At 44.8% G+C, this 15249-nt stretch overlaps 1 long non-coding RNA gene across 1 annotated transcript; it reads right to left on the bottom strand.

The window, feature by feature from the left end:
* Positions 1-8591: 8591 nt before the first annotated feature.
* On the bottom strand, positions 8592-11606 carry LOC149350370 (uncharacterized). Its single transcript, XR_016290357.1, has 3 exons — positions 11052-11606; positions 9969-10086; positions 8592-9356 (listed from the first exon to the last, which is right to left on the bottom strand). It is a non-coding gene; the product is annotated as an uncharacterized LOC149350370 (long non-coding RNA).
* Positions 11607-15249: the final 3643 nt, after the last annotated feature.

A 15249-nucleotide genomic window follows, 5' to 3' on the forward strand; every position in this document is an offset into this window, starting at 1 on the left:
CATTACTTGGGGAGCATTCATTGTCACAAAAGGCTGAATTAATTCGACGCGCACACGTATTTATAGACGTCAAGCACGTGACACAAACAGCCAATCCACAAGTACACAAAAACACAAACAAGCAAATAGCCAAGCAATAAAATCGAAACTGAAACAAACCATTGGATACAACAGCGTGTGCGGAACACGGACGGTCGACTCCCACCTCCAAAGGTTTATTTATCGTGGTAGCGACGAAAGGAGCAGGCTGAGAAATTATCTGTTACTAAACTTTTTAGTAGGTCTAACTTGCGCTCGCACAGTCTGCCTGGAGGCAAAGGCCGTGCAGTCGTGGCAGCAATAACAGTAACGCTGTTGAATTAAAATGCTCACACTCTTTACATGCTGCGGATTATTGAATTACGTCTTTAATTGGGCGGACGATTACTCAATATTTCTGCAATTCTTCCGGTTCAATTTACTGTGCACAAGCACTTCATCATTGGAAGTTTAATTGTTTTTTGAAGAAAAACTATGCTTGGTTCATTGGCAAGGTCGTGTATGACTTTCTTACAACAAAAAAAAAAGAAACTTATGAGAGTAACTTCCCAGAATTTGATCTTTCGGGTAACAGAAAAGACACACTGATGTTGTGCAACGGCTCTGAGATTCAATGGTTCGAAAAAATACGCCGACAACATTAAATGTCCATCAGGTATTAAAAAAAAAGCGGCCACGCTGATAAGGCCGTAAATATATTAATATATATTATTAATATATTAAAGATTACTGTACGCAGTGCAGAAGATGGCCATCTGAGAGTCTCTTGAGCAAAGAGAATGATGAAGGCCTGGTTCTTGCGCACGTTTACTCGAGCCGCCTTCGGCGCAAGCCACCGAACGAACATGCCACGCCTGCTGAGACATGCCTCTGAACGGCAAGGCTTGTGTCTCAGCTGTCTCAGAGGCTACCTCCCAACCTAGGACAACGGGGTTGACGGCGTTCGGAGAGGGCGGCGCCGCCACTTCACAAAACAACGGAGTTCCCAGGGTAACCTGCTGCGTGGAAGCCGAGGACTGTGCCTACAGAGGGAATGTCGCTGCTCTACTGGAGACTGCTACCACGAGCCTTTTTTCAAGAGCGCAACACAGGACTCAGCGGCATCAATCTTGGTCACCCTGTAGGTATTTCTTCGCGGCTGATGTCCGTTTATTACATGCCCAGACGCCCTCCAGGAAACGTACCCCCTCCATGTAGAGGTAACCAGCGTTCGTCTTTTCACCAGTGCTGCGAAGAACACTGCAGCACTTCACACTCCGAAGCGCAGCCATGGTCCTCCCGAGAGCCGGCCCGTTGCAATAATCGAACCGATGGAACTGCCTGGAGATACAGATGTGCGCGCTGGTCCGCATGAACAGCTTCTCGAAGCTGGAAAAAGCGCGGGGCACCACATCATCGTTGTCCAAACCCGACGCTGAACAGTACTGGCTGCACGCGCCGGTCTGCACCGTCAATGCTGTGAGGGTGACCACATAGTGCTCCTGGTTCGCGACCACCACGCTGCCAGTCTACTCCACGGAACTGCGACGAACAGCGTTCTGGAGGCACCTGGTCCGCTTGCGTCACACTGCTCCGACATCAGAGACTCGAAACAACTCTCGGTCAAGCCGGAACATCTCGCCCCGTATGCTCGTTGTGTGGTCTCTTCACCGACAACCCCTTTTTTGTGTGCACCAACAGCCTATCCGCCATCAGACCTCCACGCCACATAAGGCGCAGGAGCACTCCGCCAACCTGCCCCAAGATCTTGCTGGGGATGCTTGTGGAGTCTTCCGTCGCGCGGCGACTCTGGTGGCATGGCTGGTGCCCTGCGCCGTCTGTCCTACCCGACGTCAGAGAAGACGAGGAAAAACTTGTGCACCAGCTGCTGGCTCTCTGCCGGACTGCAGCTGGTCTCCCAAGCCTTCTGATAAAATCCCCGCTGGTGGTGCCCGTGCTGCGTGTTGTTCATCTGGCTTCCGTGTGCTCCAGGAAGAGCCGGATAAAGTTGCGCACGAAGCCGCGCAGCACGAGAGCATCAGGTGCACCACAGTTACGGGTCAGCGGGACGTCGAGGTCACAGGGAGGCCACAGCAGGATAACTGTCAGTGGGAAATGGTGGGGCACAAGCTTGCCTCATCTTCGTTATGGGCGCAAGATACCGCAACTGACGGTTGGGTGAAGGAGTGCAGCGGCTGTACAGGCTCCCCGTGTGCAAGGCGCCATCCTCGTCCGTCTTGCCATCGTCATCCAATAGCCTGGCCACCGCAGTCGCCCCCAAAGTCTCCCACTTCAGTCATGAATGGCAAGTGGTAAAAGAGGAACATTGGTGGGACGTTGTGAACAAGATCATCAAGTAATGTCACCTCAAACGTGGGGCTCTATATTTGGTATTTTGTCATCGGCAAATTTCTGCGAAATTCAATATTCCGAAGTAATCAGGATCTTTAACGCAAGTTAACAAATATGCAACTGAACATTGGGATCGTCACATCCGCGCTGCCCATAGAAAGGTATATTATTCAATGAATATAACCACATGTTCCTTTGTAGCATAACTAAGACAAACGATCTCATGGACCGTGTTCTCTTGAGAAAATCACAGCGATGTCATGCCGCATTTCTGCCAGAATTCCGACTGCTGTGAAGAGGACGTTTCTATGTGCGGGAAAAAGAACCACTGCCTAGAGTTGTGCTCTATATCATATAGACGTCATTCGCTATTAAAACACTGTGCGCCCGAACAAGATTTGGTAAAACACAGTTTACGCGTTTTGACTCTACCCGCTGACACGGAAGACATTTTCAGGTGTTTTCAATGCTCAGTGGCAATTTATCTGCATTTCCGCTGCCAAGAAACTATTTCCTGCTGTGAAAAGGAACAACACTGCTCTTCAAATGTATTTGGAATGCAGGTCATCACTTTGAGCACAGTAAAGTAGTTGACCAAACACAATCCGGTCTACCTTCTCTCTCTCGTTAGTAAGAGGCGTAGCAAATTGTATGTTATCGAACAAGTGCTAACCTTTCGCTAGATGTGCTGAAAATTCTGCAAACTTTGCTTTATAGCGCCTCAGTTTGCTCAGAGCAAGCTTTGTTGAACTGTGCCGTGACATGGAAGCCGGCCGCGTGAACAGCTGCCTTCGCCCTGGTCTCTTCTACTTTATACACGAATACGCCAATCTGGGAGTTAAAAGGAAGTAAGCTGACCTCGAACGCACTCCCTTTAATTTAACAGGCTGTGCGCCAGAGGATAACATTACTCTTTACACCTTTCTCTTTAGAGTGTGCAGGCAGTGATGATAAGGTGAGTGCAGGTTATTTCAGGTACCGTCGGTTATCTATGGCCCCATGGTAACTGTTCGCTGCAAAGTGAAGCCATCGTTCTTACCACTCCTGCTTAAATAAAATTCCTGGCCCATAGCTTTGCGAGGACTGCGCAGCGTCTCGTTGTGCAACTATAATATTTCCACCGTTCCTGGGAGTTACGTGGGTGCCTTTGCAATTTGAAGCATTGCAGAGATCCCTGTGTGCTCCTTTACTGACACTCATGCTATAGCCCGAGTGTGCTTAGTCCGACTAATGGTTGTTTTTTTTTTTTTTTGCCCAACAGCTCACTGTTTTCTCCTTGGGCAGCTTTTCTCAGATTAAACGGTATAGCATGTGCAGGTAAACATCCCAAAGCTGCACAAGAGACTCTGGAGTGCAGAGACCCGGATTACTTTTGACCACCTTTAACTTGCACTAACGTCGCACAGTGCACGCATGTTTTTACATCTCGCCTCCATCAGAAATGGATGCTCTGTGGCTAGAATTTGATCCCGCGACCTCAAAAAGCCATAGCCACCGGGTCGAAATAACGGAAAAGGTGGAAGCCCACATGGTGTGAACAATAGCCAGGCGCATTACGTTTCAGTCATCCTCTGTTTTGTCAGCTAGAGTTGTTATGAAGTCTAAAAGCTTTCGTATTTCTTTTCCTCCCCGTGGCGAAGAACTGACAGCGATAGATGCTAAGGATGAGTCCGCTCTCGTCCGCCATCTGCACTTTTGATCTCCCCCCACCGCCTTCCCCAGCATGATTGCGTTCCCTCACAGCAAAGCCTTGTGAAATTTCAGTAACTGTGATGTCATTCGAAAATGGCAAATAAGACCCTTTCCTGCCCCTATCTTCAATCCTCTGTCTCCTACCACTCGCCAGCTTTTCTGCCTATCCTGGCCTAGGGTGGTGCCATCGGACCGAGTGACGTAGCGTGTGGTTTTTAGAGTGGTGCTCCGAGGAGCCCCAGCGTATCTGCACCAAGACACCCTATAAAAAAGCTCTAGGAGCTCCCACTAGAGCGCGCCAAATCGTGGACGGCCGGTGAACGAGGTGTCCGCAATGGCAGATCCCTTATGAAAGCGGATCATCTGTTGGGAACTCTTAAGACTGCACCGCGTAGCTGGGGATATAGTAAGCCCAGCACGGTACCACACCCCTAGTGAAGTAGACAGGAGTTGCCGTTGCAGCGCGCTACATTGCAGACAGAAGCGTGCGTAGAGGGGGCAGTGCAAGCAGGCCACTGACCGCCCTAGGAGACGCCCCCCCCCCCCCCTTCCTATGGAGAGACCAGTTTACGTCTATGACTGTGAATGTTAGGTGGGTGGGGTGTCCGGAGTGCTCCCATTGCAAAGCAGATGATCTGACGGGCATTGTGAACACAGGTGGCTTTGCTCAAAGTCAGTCCTACGAGTGATAATGATTATGACTGTGGTTATGACGATGATAATATGGTGTTCATTACAACTTTTTGGGCGGGTTAGGGCATATCGATCTGGTAAAATGTTTTAGCGCACAGACAGACAGAGGACGAGAAATACGACACATTAGTGCGTGTATACGTCTTTCTCATGGCCTGTGTCTGTTTGCACTGAAATGTTTGACAGAATGATATGATGTAGTGATGGCAAATATTGATACCTGATCAGAACGGATATGAACATTATTAAAAGTGCTCATTCCAATCTCTTCTTTACATCAATGAATTTTTTCATCATCACTCGCGATCCCCATGAGCAAAAGTTTTTTCTCTTTTTTTTTCGCACCTTGTATTAACAGCACGTAAATCATTCACCATCTGTCCTAGGTGTGAAGGACCCTTCAGGTTAGATTCTGAGACGCTCTCGAGTCGAAACTGCCGTTTCACAAAAGCTGTGAGGCGAGCTGGGTGGTAAAACCGGAATTTGGAGTGCTGTATCGTTCAGAGAACGAAATTCCACGGGGGCGCACTCCCACCCCCACCTTAACCGTATGAGCAGAGGTGGCAGAATATCGAGAGCCACCGCTAGCTCCTTTGTTTTTGTGTCCCCTGTGTTTGAAACCCACCTGGGAAACAACATATTTTAAGCCACACACTGATGTGGGAGAGAGAGATTGGAAAATATTTCATCGCAATATGCAAATGAGCCGTGCTAGGTGGTTCTCAGACCACAGCTGGGAGCAACCTGAGTAGCCCACTCAGCGGCCCGCGTTTGAACACCCACGTGCGAGCTACCCAACTCGGCCCCCCATTGCTCGAGAGTAGGAACTTGTATTAAAGATTCCAGTGGCGGCTCCTCTTCACAGTTCCGCAATAAGTGATCTTAAACGGCTATTTCACCATATAGTGTGCATATTACTACAAGGTGTACTACTAGGCCCGTGGAGTACTTCAGTGGAGCTACAGTTCGGTACCCCTAATGCAACCTTATGCGTGTCCAATTATAGCATCTACTTTGGCTTTTTCACTGCCGTCTAATTTTATGTATGGGAGTGCGCAGACAAGCCTTCTTTGTACAAATGTCTCTACTATACTTCAGATTTCTTTGTCCTTGACTCAAGTCTTTTTTTCGCAGTTCGTCTGATTTGTGTGACAAGTTGACAGTTGTCTTGATTCTTTCTAATGTCTGCTTTTTGTTCCTGTTTGGCTAAAGGGGGAGTCCAAGAAATGTTATAGTTTGAACTTCCTATACAGGGAGCCCTTCAACCGTACGTTAAGTGAAGAAAGAGGTTTGCAATTTTGGCTCGACAGCCTCTTGGGTGTTGCTGGTTACGAATGATTTGGACTTGGAGGTCGAGCATGCTAGCCCTGCTTTACCCGGCAGGTCTTCTATTATTTCTACAGCTTGATACAGAGTATGCTGTCTGACCATCACTGCCAGTTGTGGTCCATAAAGTGATGTGGTCTGCATAGAATGTGTGTTGAAGCTCCGGGAGGGCGGTTAGTTTAGGCAGGAATTTTGATTAGTGGTAGGTTAAAAATGAGCAACAGGCCTGAACCATGAGTGAATGCTTTAAGTAGACAAGACTATAGTGGCGAACTGCATAAGCACGAAGGCAATTTTAGTCCTTGGCTGTATGAACAAGAAAAAAAAGATGCACAGTGGTGTGTGCACATGGAGTGTAAACTTCTTTTAGCATGATTAAGAGAGTGGAGCATGGCAAGCATGACACTGAAATTCTAAGTGACAGGTGGTAAAACTCATGAATAACACAAATTCATTTCGAATATAATGGTAGAAAAACAATGAAAATTTACCTTCTTCTACCCCTGTGTTGGCCATTTCATGTTTTGAAGGTTAAGCAGAAGTATCAAAGCAAGTCACTTTTTTCTTTGTACTGTCAGAATTAATTTTTTTGTCACACTACCAGATATCACCAGTGCTATACGGCGTGTGACAACGGCAATAGCATTCAGAAGAAACTTGGCCAGATGTGTAACTGTAGAAAAAAGGTGCGTTTCCGAAAGCCTGTGCACATCACAACAATGGGGAGATTTTTTTCGCAGCAAGACAACTTGCTACGCCTAAGAGGAACGAGGTGCGATTTTTACTCACAGTCCACACTTTGTGGAAGGAAATATTGGTGCAATGACTTATTTAATTACTGTCCTTCACGTATGCTGAAATACATTATGCACCCTAATTGCGATTCATTACCTAGTGCAACATTAAATACTGAGCAGTACGGCTCGCACACGGAGACATTATGGGGGGATGAGGGGATCGAATGCAACTTTTCTATTTTTCTACTTATAGTGATGAAATTTGGCAGACTGGCTTAAAACAGCATCAAACAATCAGATATAAAGGTTCACAATGACAGCTTTTTAATTTCCCTTTTATCATTGTTGATATGTTGTCACCATGTTATTTGCTTGTGGAAAGCCTAGCATGACAAGAAAAGAAGCTACAGGTCTGTAAATGCTTTTAATATTTACGAAGAAGAGTGGTGTAAGTCAAGACTCTCTTAATTTTTTTTAATTTTTCTGCTCTTTTTTGCAAAAGACACAATATGCACCTTTTCTCATGTTTAGAATGTATCATGCTCTAATTACCACGTAATAAAAACATGTGAGCCTGAGACTGTCTCCACGCAGACCACATTTAAGAGATCCCAACAAAACAAACGGGGTAAAAATCCATGCACCCATTGCTGTGCTATGCTTTCCACGAACAAGCTACTAAGCTCAAAACAAACTTTCGAGAAAACAAGCCTGAAAGTTCTAAGCTAGCACACACTGTATGTGTGGATGCGAAAAAATATATTTATTTGGAGCGCTTAAAGTTTATTCTTGGGTGAAATATTTCAGTTGAACGTAGAAACAGTGTTGGAGGCGCCAAAAAGTGTACTTTTCAAAAATCAACCTTTTTCGTGATTTTTGCGATCTGATACCCACATCCCCCCTTAACCTTTTTTTTTTACAGAGCTGCCATACATAAACATCAGAGTGTAGAAGCCAACAATCACCTTTGTTAAACAAACTGATAAATGGCATCATTGGTGGCCCAATCACACTAAGAGCGCAGAGAGTAAGCAGACTGCAATTTTCCTCAAAACCACCAAACAGCATCACCAATTGCCATGGAGCAAAGTGAAAATCGCTCAGTCAGGGAAAGTGGAATCTAACACACTGCCACTGAGCTCACAGGTGTGTGCAGTGATCTTGTGTCGCATCCGTACAAGGTTGACAGCCAAGGTGAGAAAAAAAAAAAAAGGTCCCATTGTAAGCTTGTTGAGGTGAAAATCATACCCTTCAATTTGGAAACCATTCGATTCCAGTTAAAGAATGTCTTTTGCAGCTTTACTGACACATCAATTATGGCCAGCTGGACAAATTATACTACGTTAGCTCCAGCTCAATTAATGGAGGCCTTCTAAGTTTCCGTCAGCCGTACCCGCTTCGACTAGAAAAGCTGCGAATGAGTAGCCTGTCAAAACTCTGCCCCAGCTTGCATTTTCATCAGCAAGATAATGACCATTAATCAACTTCCTGATCTTTTCTTCACGAGAAATAGTTTATTGCTGTATAATAACGTGCAACATGTGAAAGAAGCAGTCGAAAGAAAGCACAGAGGCAACCAAATGCCAGGAGGCAAAGCATGTTGCAATCTTATCACACAAACAGTGCCACACAAGATGTGTTACCATGCTGTATACGCTGAGCTTGTTGATTACTGCTGGCTTGAGACAAACATCAACACAAACAGAAAAGCAGTGGTGAAAACAAGTCCAGTCAGCACTCTGGTGCTATGAGAAATTTTCGTGCGCTCCTGTGTGTTGTGTACAAAATTTGTATTGTGTACAAGCAGAACACATGAGCAGGCACCCCACCAAGGAACGATATTTCTTTACAATTACTGTAACGTGTTGAAGCACACACTCGGCAAGATGGCAGACAGTAGGCGAAAAGCACTTGGGACACTTCCTGCCCCATCAAAAACTGCAGCACCAGAGAAAACCGATCTCCATTGCCCTGCATACCGCCAATAAATTGAAAGCCAAAAATATGGTCTTGCTTAAAGAAGAGCATCAAAATGATGGACTCCACTAGCTTCCTCGCAGTATGCTATCAAATTTGAAGCCGAGCAACTGCACACTGATTACTTGTGGCATAACTGCACGTGAAAACCACGGCAGTGAGTGCAATTCCCACACGCAGCTGATCATACACGTCCTGTCTGTCAGGTGGAATTCAAGTGGTGCCGTGTCCTCCTCCTCGTTGTAGGTGCCGGTGCTCCTGCTATTATCACCACTTGCCAGTGGTGTCATGGTCCTGCAGCTGAGTGTGGATGAATATGTTCTGTTGCACAATGCAAGCTGCGCTGATCTTCAAAGAGAACTCTTGACCATGCCGTACTATGACCATGACACCTTTGAAGGCACCTCATGTAATCGTTCAGGATCCCGGTTTGGCCACCTGGCTAGGTAACCAGTCCGGCCGAGAGGTGAGCAAAGATGAATCGGGCATCACGGCTCCCAAGCACATGAGACCCCATGGTGAGAGTGGTCCACCACGTCTGCATAAGATGCACACCATCACCTGCACATAAATAAATGCTGTGCACTGAATTCTCAAAACAAGCCAGACATTTGGTTTGCAAATATCTGAAATTGTTGAAGCTGCAAATTCAACTACAGTCTAGTTTTACGCATGAATTCAAACTATGCTCACTGCAAAACCGATTATTAGTATCAAAACGAACTGTTTCCATATAGCTACAGGTACTTGATGGCAGATTACCAAACTGATGGGGTACAACAAATAATTATTAAGTCTTTTTATACTCAAGCAAAGAAAATCACTACAAAATACACTGCAGGGAAGGGCACAAACTTTATTATTGATTACTAGCTTCAGTTCTTTAGTATATGAATGCTTTCACATTTTCCGCCGATCGAAATGAGGCTACCAGGATACTGTGGTCAGTAAGGGAAGGCCAAATCCACAGAACACCGCATGTCACCCACACCAATCTCCACTACCATCTGAAAAGTAGACATGATTAATTTACATTACTTTCATATGCCGTTCTCCTTCCTTGCTTTATAAACTATATATAAATGCAATCAGATATCACTAGCCGTATACAATCTTACTCCAGGCAAACGCTCTCCCATCATGCCTGCCACAACACATTAAGCACGTGCTCACCAGTTTGGCGATTTCTATGCGGGCAGTACAGGAAAATGGAGACTGCGCACAAATGGGCCATGGATGGATTACACAGACTTCTTGTGTGCCGGAAACTTCACCGGCAGGAACAGCACACCTGTAAATAAAATGTGCAAGACTGATATATATTTTTTTCCCTTTGCCCTTACAAAAATACCGTTTTTTCTTTCACCCTCCTGCAGTCATTTCCACATGACTTCTGTTTAAATGAGGATGTAACACTTGTGAAAATTTCAGCGTGAATAGCAAAACCACCTTTGTGTGCTCCACTAATAATGCTTAAGCCCGGCTATAGTATTCTTTTAAGATTAATGCAGTTATTTTGCACCCTTAAGCAAACGACTACTTCCATCTGATTTCACCTCTGCTGCCTTTAACATTCATCAACACCAAAAACAAAGAAATCGACCAATGTACTAGCATGCTAGGCTTTGTTTCCTAAATGAAGGAAATTAAGCCGCTCTGTCAACGATCGCACCGGTGGCGCCATCTCGTGAAAAATTCAAAAAAATTCGTTAAAGATTCAGCAAAGAGGGGTATTTCGGGAGATATGCAGACGATCTTTCAACTGGCTTCTTAATGGTCACAAAAAACTTAACTTGCTCAAAACATAGTTTTGCCAAGCTAAGTTTTCTGTGACCATTAAAAAACCAGTTGAGAGAGCGTCTTCAAACCCCCCGAAACCCCCTCCTTTGCTGATTCTTCACGACCAGCAAACGAGATGGCGGCACCGGTGCGAGACGATGTGAATATCACACTTATGTTCGAATCAGGTAAGTACCCCAAGCAAACTTGGTATTAAACAATTCTGCCGAGCAAATGCCATTTCTATGCGAAATTTGAGCTCGAACAATGCGCCCGTTTAGCTGAAAGAAGCATTTTACGGGGCGCGTTTATTTCCGCAACACGCCATATTTGCTGTTGGCTCTGGCTGCTACCATATACGACGCATTTATGACAGACGTCAATCTACTTCAAAGTCATACACGAAAATCTCCTCGAAACAGTTCCTGACACTAGTCTGTAATGTCACCACCAAAATACGATGATACAATAACTCACAACTTCAGCGTCCGCCGAGCACTCCAGGAACAAAGACTTCACGAGCGGCCTGGGCCACTCTGAAACAACGCACAAAGGCTAAAATCGGCGTTACAAGAAAAATTTCAACAACTCTTAATGGCTTAACATGTTAGACGATTGTTTCAGGTCACGGCAATAGACGATTTCATTTTTCACAACCGATTACCCACGATTGGGGCCCTCAAACATTACTTAGGGAGCATTCATTGTCACAAAAGGCTGAATTAATTCGACGCGCACACGTATTTATAGACGTCAAGCACGTGACACAAACAGCCAATCCACAAGTACACAAAAACACAAACAAGCAAATAGCCAAGCAATAAAATCGAAACTGAAACAAACCATTGGATACAACAGCGTGTGCGGAACACGGACGGTCGACTCCCACCTCCAAAGGTTTATTTATCGTGGTAGCGACGAAAGGAGCAGGCTGAGAAATTATCTGTTACTAAACTTTTTAGTAGGTCTAACTTGCGCTCGCACAGTCTGCCTGGAGGCAAAGGCCGTGCAGTCGTGGCAGCAATAACAGTAACGCTGTTGAATTAAAATGCTCACACTCTTTACATGCTGCGGATTATTGAATTACGTCTTTAATTGGGCGGACGATTACTCAATATTTCTGCAATTCTTCCGGTTCAATTTACTGTGCACAAGCACTTCATCATTGGAAGTTTAATTGTTTTTTGAAGAAAAACTATGCTTGGTTCATTGGCAAGGTCGTGTATGACTTTCTTACAACAAAAAAAAAGAAACTTATGAGAGTAACTTCCCAGAATTTGATCTTTTGGGTAACAGAAAAGACAACGGCTCTGAGATTCAATGGTTCGAAAAAATACGCCGACAACATTAAATGCCCATCAGGTATTCAAAAAAAAGCGGCCACGCTAAGGCCGTAAATATATTAATATATGTTATTAATATATTAAAGATTACTGTACGCAGTGCAGAAGATGGCCATCTGAGAGTCTCTGGAGCAAAGAGAATGATGAAGGCCTGGTTCTTGCGCACGTTTACTCGAGCCGCCTTCGGCGCAAGCCACCGAACGAACATGCCACGCCTGCTGAGACATGCCTCTGAACGGCAAGGCTTGTGTCTCAGCTGTCTCAGTTACCGAAGTCGCCCGAGGCTACCTCCCAACCTAAGACAACGGGGTTGACGGCCTTCGGAGAGGGCAGCGCCTTCAACACACACACACACACACACACACACACACACACACACACACACACACACACACACACACACACACACACACACACACACACACACACACACACACACACACACACACACACACACACACACACACACACACACACACACACACACACACACACACACACACACACACACACACACACACACACACACACACACACACACACACACACACACACACACACACACACACACACACACACACACACACACACACACACACACACACAGCCGCCGCGGTGGCTTAGTGGTTATGGTGCTCGGCTGCTGACCCGAAAGACGTGGGGTCGATCCCGGCCGCGGCGGTTGAATTTCTTTGGAGGAGAAATTCTAGAGGCCCGTGTACTGTGCGATGTCAGTGCACGTTAAAGAACCCCAGGTGGTCGAAATTTCCGGAGCCCTCCACTACGGCGTCTCTCATAGCCTTAGTCGCTTTGGGACGTTAAACCCCATAAAACCAAACCAAACCAAAAAAAAAACACACACACACACGCACACACACGCACGCGCACGCACGCACGCGCGCACACACACACACACACACACACACACACACACACACACACACACACACACACACACACACAGGGTGTTTCACCTAAGACTTTCTGCAATTTTTAAAAATAAGCTATTTGAATTAGATGAGCGCTTTTTCGATCTGGCATAGCATTGTCAGTGATGTAGTAGTACATCATAATGCAGCTAAGACGTGCTAACTAGCAGGCTTGTTAGCCAATATTTAATAGTTAACTTTTAAACTATTACCGTTGGGCTCCTTAATTATTTAGAGGCATGTAGCCCACCGTGAGTAATGTCCATATCCGTTTTTAGAATTTCGAGAACGCGATTATCCTCGGCGCTGTGGCCCAACAAATTTTGGCTATCTCGACGAGTTAGGTTCACTGGAGAGGTTGCTTTGCCTGCAAGCTTCTCAAACCACATGTATTTTGGCGCGATGTAGGCGAAATATTTATATATATATATAGGTTGCGAGAGCATGAAGTACTTGACTGCTTACAGGAGTATATAGCGAAGTATACGCTTCTTTAAAGGAAACATATTTATTCGACTCGACGTTTCGATCGGAAAAGCGATCTTCCGATGATCGGAAGATCGGTCTTCCGATCGAAACGTTTAGTCGAATAAATATGTTTCCTTTAACGAAGCGTATACTTCGCTATATATATATATATATATATATATATATATATATATATATAGATATACCGGGTGTGTTTCAGCAAACACTTTCAAAAATTTTTATAAATAAGCTTTTTGGGGTAAAATTATGGCTTTTGCAGCATTGTGTTACCAGTTTTGGCGGACACCACAAAAGCGGTGTATTGTCTTAAGAAGTCAGCTGGTTAACTAATTTTTAATATTTAACTTCTTAATTGGTTGCAATTAGAGATTTGTAGCCGGCCGTTACTAATAGCCATATCAGTTTTTAGAATTTCGAAAACGCGGTTACTTTCGCCGCTGTGACTCGACAAAATCTGGCTGCATCGTGCAAAAATACATGGACATTGAAAAGCATGCAGGCAAAGCAACCCCTCCAGTGTACGTGACTAGTCGAAAAAGCCAAATTTCGTCGAGCCACAGCTCCAACGCTAATCACGTTTTCTAATTTTTAAAACCTGATATGGCTATTACTAAAAACCGGCTATAAATCTTTAATTGCAACTATTGGCCTAAGCCAGCTAGTTGAGAAGCTAATTATTAAAAATTGGTTAACCAACTTACTACTTAAGACGATTCACCAGTTTTCTGGAGTCCGCCAACACTAGGTAATACTGTGCCGCAAAAGCCATATTTTTATCCCAAAAAGCCTGTCTATGAAAATTTTTGAAAGTGTTCGCTGAAACACCCGGTGTGTGTGTGTGTGTGTGTGTGTGTGTGTGTGTGTGTGTGTGTGTGTGTGTGTGTGTGTGTGTGTGTGTGTGTGTGTGTATATATATATATATATATATATATATATATATATATATATATATATATATATATATATATCTTTGCAAGATAAGGGGAGCCGTTGTACTCACCTTTCAAGACCTATTGATCTTTGGAGAATCAGTAAGGGCTCTACTATACGAAAACAGACCATACTGTTGGTTACGTTTGGTAAAGGCGGCACCTTATAATCGTTTGACGGCGGCGCGCACAGAGATGGGAAACGCTGTTATTATTGGTGAAACAGTGCGCGGTGATGCGTTTTGACCGCCAAATGGCGATGCACATCTATCCGCAAAGCTTCACTGCAGCCCAGGCTTGTGGCTTTTCAGTCGTATTTTGCGTCAAGTCTATTGTCGACTCTCAGTGAGCGACAGTCTCTGTTTTGCCCTCCTGTGTGCATTGCCACGGGTGTAGAAACTGTTTCTCGCGTTTGTATCGTTTTGTTTTTCAGCTATAGAAAGAAGTATCGCCCGCAGCATACTTCTGAAGATTTATTGTCTTTCGCCGTCCACTTGCAGAGATTTAGTTTCTAATTATCCTTATTATATAACCTATTATTAAATATTATAACTTACATGTAGAACTTACCACTCATGCTTGTACTAGCAGTGTCAGTGAGGAATGGCTAATGTGCAAGTTTTCTCATTAAATTTTGGCACTCTTGATGCAGTTTATAGCGGGCAGAATCCAAGAGATTTAGCTGAAATTTTGTGTTAGCTAAAGAGCTTCATTACTATATCCAAACAATGAAAAAAAAGGTATCCAAATTGAACAGCCAAAAGGTATCAGTTGAACCAGCAAATCCCAGTAGAAAACCAGCAAGTCGTAAAGTGGGACTTGCAGGTTCTGCTGGAACCAGTTGGTCCTGTAGAAAATCAGCAAGGTTCTTGCTGAGAGCAGTAAACCGGTTGTAAACTAGCAAGCTCTGTTGCTGGAACCAGCTGGTGCAGTGCAAAACCAACAAGGTTCTTGTTGGGACCAAATGAATCCAGCAAACACCAGC

Source organism: Amblyomma mixtum, chromosome 3 (assembly GCF_055824585.1).
Source record: "Amblyomma mixtum isolate Tamu chromosome 3, ASM5582458v1, whole genome shotgun sequence".
Lineage (NCBI taxonomy): Eukaryota > Metazoa > Arthropoda > Arachnida > Ixodida > Ixodidae > Amblyomma > Amblyomma mixtum.